General features: G+C 44.3%; 1 pseudogene; it reads left to right on the forward strand.

Annotated features, from left to right (window-relative positions):
• LOC102889472 overlaps positions 1 to 444 on the forward strand; it is a 16,849-nt pseudogene extending 16,405 nt beyond the window's left edge.
• The last annotated feature ends 6,191 nt before the right edge of the window (positions 445 to 6,635 follow it).

Raw genomic sequence — 6,635 nt, forward strand, 5'->3', positions numbered from 1 at the left:
CAGGCTCTACTGGCAAGGAAAGCTGTTTGCCATCCTGCGCATGGTGGACTAGCACAACCCCTGCATGCTCTACTTTGGAGACCACCTATACAGGGACCTGGCGGATCTCATGCTTCCATACGGTTGATGCACAGGTGCCATCATCCCCAAGCTAGGACATGAGATCCACATCCTCAACATATACTCAGTGACACAGCAGCAAGTGCTTCCGGGGCTTCTGGGGTGCGTACAGATTGGCAGGTGCTGGCTGCCTGGGTAAAGGAGCAGCAGAAGCTGAGGGGGTCTATCACCAAGGCCCTGTTCAACACTCAGCTGGAAAACATCTTCCACAGGAGACCTCAGCTCTTACTTCACAGAAGAGTACAAACCATGACATGCCAACCCCCTCAGTTACCAGCTTACTTGCACATGAACCTTTCCTTTGGTCTCCAGGGACTCTGTTGAAATGGCTTTTGGCAAGATCAACCAAGGTCAGCCAAAGTCAGGCATGTCTTTGCTCTTGAACCCAATGGCCCTTCTCTGCATTCATATCTGCAGTCACTGCTTGTACATTCCTACTTCCTCAACGTCTCTTCTCTTAGTTTTTATAACATCTCAGCCTCCTGGTTTTCCTCCTACCTCTCATACAGTGAATTCTCAGCCTCTAACCCATCAGCGTGGCTCTTCCCAGTATATCTTCCTCAGAGCAGCTGCCTCATCTTTCTTTTCTTTTTACTCTATGTATTTTGCCTGGGTGATTAGAATTTCTTGTACAGCATTTACCACCTCAGCCCAGGTTACTCTTCTGAATCAGATTTTTATATTTAAGTGCCTACTGGGGATCTCCATGTGCTCTCAGTATTTCCTTCCACAAGAAACTACCTCTCCCCCGCACCTCTCACTCTCCTGGCATTTCAGTGATTACCATCACCATTCTCTCAGGTACAGAAGTCAGAATCAAGAAGTCATCCGTTGCTTTTCCTCCTTCACCATACTGCATCTAATCTTATGGCTTTTATCTCCTAAGTATCTTTGGAATTCATTGACTTTCTTCTGCCACTTCCCCACCATCACAGTGGCCTGGGAGGATGTGACAGCCTCCCACTGCTCCAGTCATAGTTTTCTTCATCAGGCCAGGGGCCCAGCAGATGGCACACTGCCACGGGGTACTTGAAGAATCCCTATTTATAAAAGTTTTTGGCAGGGTTAAGGAAAACCAACAAGGGATGGAGAGGTACCCTGGAACTAGCAACAGTGAGGAGCCTTAGATGCCTGGAACTGAAGAGAGCAATTATTATATGTAACCTAGAAAGAAAACCACAGCTGGGAGAAAGGTCTGCCAGGCAGGAGCTGTGGTTTCAGTAGGGGAACACAGCCACCATCAGTCTGAGGCCACGGCAGGGGGAGAGCTAGAGAACAGGCACCCTGATTTCTCTCTCCTCCCACTCTTCCATCTCCTGCTTCTGGTTCTTATGGACTGAATCCATCCAGAAACCAGAACACAGAGAAGCCTGTTGATGCCGTCCAAAACATGTCAGCCTATTGAGGCACAGAGCAAGATGGAGAAAGGTGGGCCTGGAGGGGCAAATGAGAAATATCCAGAGTATCCTCTCTCATTCAATTTCCACACTACAGCTTAAGCAACTTTTCTATAGCATAAATATGATTTTGTCATCTTTCACTTAAAAATATTCAATGGCTCTATATTGCCCCAAGATGATGTTTGAACCTCTTACCACCATCTCGGCATGGTGTGCCTGCCTAAATCTCCAAGCGGGCACCCATCACCCCACCACCACCATGCTCCCTCCCTACCCTTGCTATTCTTCCTCTCTTCCTCCACTGTAGCCATTCTGAATCAATGGGTAATGTCCTCTCCAGTCTCTGTACCTCTTCCCCTGATGACTTCTTCCATAAGTCAATTCTCTTGTTTGTTGTGGCCTCCTCCAAGCAACCTTTGCTAACGACCTGAGACGGGATTGAGTGCCACTCCTATGACTCTTCTCTTTCTCTCTTCTGTCTTCTCTCTCTCTCTCATTTCCTTTCTCTCTCTCTCTCTCTCTCTCTCTCTCTCTCTCTCTCTCTCTCTCTCTCCCCTTACTCATATTGTAGCCTCTCTCTCTCTCTCTCTCTCTCTCTCTCTCTCTCTCCCTCCCCTTACCCTTATTGTAGCACACTACACTCACTCATTAAACACTATTGTTTTTGCCTATTTTCTGTCCCTTTCTCCCTCAAGCTGGAAATATAATGAAAGCAACAACTGATGGCTCCAGCACCTGGCACAGTGCCTGGCACACAAGAACTCAATACTCAATACATATTTGCTTAGTCAATGAATGAATACTCACAAAAATCCTGTGACATTGGTGTTCTTATCTCATATTTATAATTGAGAATCCTGGGGTCTGGAGATGTTTAGTGACTTGCCCAAAGTCACAAAATTGGCTCAGGATGAAGCCTATATTTAAAGAAACTGTATTTTCTGATTTTTTGATGGGTGCCTGTTCTACCTCTCTGATTGCCTGCCAAGGATACCCTTGAGCTGCCAGAAAAAGGTGTTGCTGCTTCGCCCTGATTTGACTAGAAATGCCCAGAAGCTTAGGTTCCGTTGTATACAAATATTGGTTTCTCCTCCCCACGAAGCATATGAAATGCACTACTGGCTTCCAAGTTTCCTTCTTTCTGCTGGTTTCACTGGCAGCAAGGCAAGAAGCAAGAATTGATATGGAGAAATAGTGGCAGAGAGTTAGAGAAGACAAGTTCTACAAAAGCTTTTGCTGGAAAAGGAGAGATAGAGGGAGAGAAAGAGAGAGAATGAGATTGAGTAACCCAGTATCTCCACCCAGCCAATGATTTAGTCCGGTAGCAAGCCTGACCCAGCACTGGAGCACTGGAGTGCTTCTCATATTAACCTGTCCTGTGGAAAACTTCAACTCCTTTGCCGCTGATATTCACGCTCTTGATTTTCTCAAAGCCTCTGAAAGCTGAAGCCCAGGCTTGTGAGACAGTAGGGGGAACACTAAGAAGCAAAAGACTACCATCTACTTTTTTGTGAACAGTTATTGGATTTCTGCTTTGCCCTTGTTTTCCTCCTTCTACTTGTTAAATACAGAGTGTTTAATAGAGCGATTGCAGGCTTTCATCCACGGGAACAAACAACTAGCAAGGCTGGCCCTCAAAGCACTGGTAGGATGTCAACATGGGAGCCTCAGAGAAATTCTTCCTGAAGAGTACTTAAGTCAATAATACTGGGGAAAATGTCGAGAGTGCAGAGTAAACTGAAGTGAATGTGCCTTTCTGTGAATAATGAGAATCGCAGCGTGCCCTAAACTCTCCACTCACCAAATGGGGGGCTCCAAGTACTATAGAAATGCACAAAAGCCTCCTGGAACTCCCATTAAAAGGAAAAAGGGTCATTATGTCCATTTTATAAATGGGGTACAGAGAAAGGCAGAAGTGCTTTGCCCTAGTTCCCAGCACAAGGAGGCAGGAAAGTAAGGCAGATTCCTGCCTCCCAGGCTCTCCAATCTGGGGAGGTCTTCCTGGCCCAGATAGTGGGCACCTGGCTACAGGGCTTGGACCCACGCACCCCACTTTCCCAAGAAAACTCACAGGTATAAAAGCCTCCAAAAGGGGGCAGCAGAAAGCCATGAGTTCTTTTCAGTGTTAGGCAAAGTGGAAAATATATTACAAAATAAATGAATGAACACAGGAGCAAAAGCGTGGGCTCAGTCAGCGGAATGGAGGCATGAGCCCCTTGGAGGAGGATACTATAGACTTAGGTTGCACGCTTGCTTGGAGGATCTTCAAGGACTTCATGTATGGAACCTTTTCAAAGAATGAAATTCTAAAGTAAACTGTGCTTAGGGCTTAAGAAAAGGAGTGTCCTTAATGGGACAAGTTCTGTAATAACATGATGCTGCTGTAAGTCCCTCAGGGAGGGAGTCAGGGCCTAGGTATTGGCCTCGTGGGTTTGAGGTAGAGTTAGCGTGGGAGGAAGGCAGGCAGCAGGGACCCTGACTGATAGGGACAGTTATTTAACTTCTTCAAGTGGTGACTTCTTCAATTCTAAAATGAAGATGATGATACTCACTGGGCAAAGTTGTTCCAAGGTTAAGTGAGATGACATCTGTTGGGCCCCTGGTATAAGCCTGGCACTAGATTACACATTTTACATTCATTTATTCCCTTTCTCTGCCTTTTATCACAAACGCTCAGCCCCTGGGCTTCCTAAAAGAGATGAGGTCAATGATGAACTCTGAGCCCATCACCAGGGTCCAGCCCCCCACAGCTACCTGATTTGGCAGCTGGAGGAGAAGTGCTTGCTTCATGGGTATTACCTGGTATAAGCCTGGCACTAGATTACACATTTTACATTCATTTATTCCCTTTCTCTGCCTTTTATCACAAACGCTCAGCCCCTGGGTTTCCTAAAAGAGATGAGGTCAATGATGAACTCTGAGCCCATCACCAGGGTCCAGCCCCCCACAGCTACCTGATTTGGCAGCTGGAGGAGAAGTGCTTGCTTCATGGGTATGATACAGGCTTGGCTAGCCATTTCCAGGCCCTACCAGCCACAGATAAAACCTGCAGGCACCACATGTTCTAACTTAGCAAGAAGGGCTGTGAAGGCCCATTGGGGAGGCCTTTCTTGAGGCTGCATTCATCCTGCTGTGTGAGGCCTCCATTTTGGGGTGGTACTTTGCTAACCATAGTCAACCACCTCCACTCTCAATCATTAAAGCATCTGAATCACCGATCATCAATATAAAAAGTTCATTAAATCTCCAATGAAAATCCAAGTTATTCTTTCCATCTTGCCATTCTTTCAATGAGTGTGTACTAAGGACTTACCATGTGTCATCACAGGGGCCGAAGTGAACAGAAAACAAATATACAATGTGGCCAGTATCCCGTGGGATCTCTGAATTAGAGCAGGAAGCTGGACACTGTACCTCATCTCCAGCTGTCACTCACCAGCTCTCTATGTGGATGAAAATTGTAGACAGAACAAATCATGTGTGTCATAGCGGTTTACCAGAGAGGGACTGCAAAGTGAAGAAAAGTGGTTACAGTCTTCGTCATGGAAGCAGAAGAATAGGGGGACACAGGACGTGATTTTTCCAGGTATAGAAAAGCTGTCCTAATCTGGACTCATTGGTTTGGGGCATATTACAGTGAGGGTGGAATCGTAACCAGGCTGCTCTTAGCCTCGTGATTGGTTTATTACTTTTATATAGTTGTCTTAGTTGTCTTATCAACTTGTGTTTGCTATTGAGCAGTTCAACTATAGTTGTTTTCCCATCACCCCTATATTTGATATTCTTTTTACTCTCCTAATTGTTGTTATAACTATAATCTACTATGTTCCATTTACAAAGGACAGTTAATTGTTCATGTCGAAATGTGTCTGACTACACTTTCATGTTTCATCCAACCCATTATTCAGGATTCTGTGATCTCCTGTCTGTTTCTGGGTACTGTAAACACCAAGACTTCACAAAAGAAAATTAACAAAAAGCAGGGGAAATTATAGGGCCGCATTTTCTGTTTTGTTTTAAAACATTTAATGCGTAGGTTTTTAATCATATTTTAATGCAGTGAATCTTCTAAGTAGGGGAATACATTTTTATTAGTTTCTGAGACATTGGCACATTAAAGATTTACACAGATCTGATGAACTTAGAAATAGTAGCAGTAGTTCCTTTAATTCATCTCGCAAATTTTATTATGTACCTACTATGTACCAGCCACTGTTCTTAGCAACAAGGATAAAATAGTAAATGAAATGAAGTCCCTGCTCTCTTGGCAATGACAGTCTAGTGAAAAGAGACACAGAATAAGCAGGTATATGAAGTTGGGTAGCAATACATGCTAAGAAGAAAAACAAAGCAGGATAAGGGGGCAAAGAAAGTATAGGTGCTGTTTCAGATAAAGTGGTCAGGGAAAGCCTCTTCGATAAAGTGAAAGCATTAGCAAAGTGGATTTCTAAAACCAGGGTGTCTCAAGAAGAAGGAACAGCAATGCAAAGGTCCTGAAATAGCAGAGGCTTGGCAGGATGGAGGGAGAGGAAGAGCCAGGAGGCCAGTGTGGCTGCAGAGGAGTGAGGGGAGAGGTGAGTGGTGGAAAAGGAGGTCAGAGAGGCAGTCAGAGGACACCACAGAAAGAACTTTGGGTCTCCTTAGAGGTTCTGTGCAGAGTCTGAGAAGACCATGATGTACTTTAAGTTTAAAAGGCCCACTCTGTCTGCTATGTAAAGAATAAACTTTGGGAGAGAGGCAGGATAGAAGCAAAGAGGTCAACTGGGGCCACTGCAATAACTCATGGTTCTTAACTAGGCAAGAACTCATGGATCCTTTAACTAGATGAACATATACTTGATGCTTGACATATATTTTCCTTGATACACATAAGCTGTTTTTTCCCCTCCTTGGTGGAAATTAAGTTTCATATTCTATAGATAACCACATAATACAGACTTTCTTAAATGCAACATAATGCTGACTAAAATTATGTTACCAATACATTCTTTTCATCCCATTCACTCTAACTTGAAGAAAGAAATACAAGATTCTTCCCCCTCCCCAAATTCACTTATTTTAATTAGTTTCAAGTATACAATACATTGGTTAGATATCTATATAGTTTGTAAAATG

The sequence above is a fragment of the Pteropus alecto genome, unplaced genomic scaffold, assembly GCF_000325575.1.
Source record: "Pteropus alecto unplaced genomic scaffold, ASM32557v1 scaffold121, whole genome shotgun sequence".
Lineage (NCBI taxonomy): Eukaryota > Metazoa > Chordata > Mammalia > Chiroptera > Pteropodidae > Pteropus > Pteropus alecto.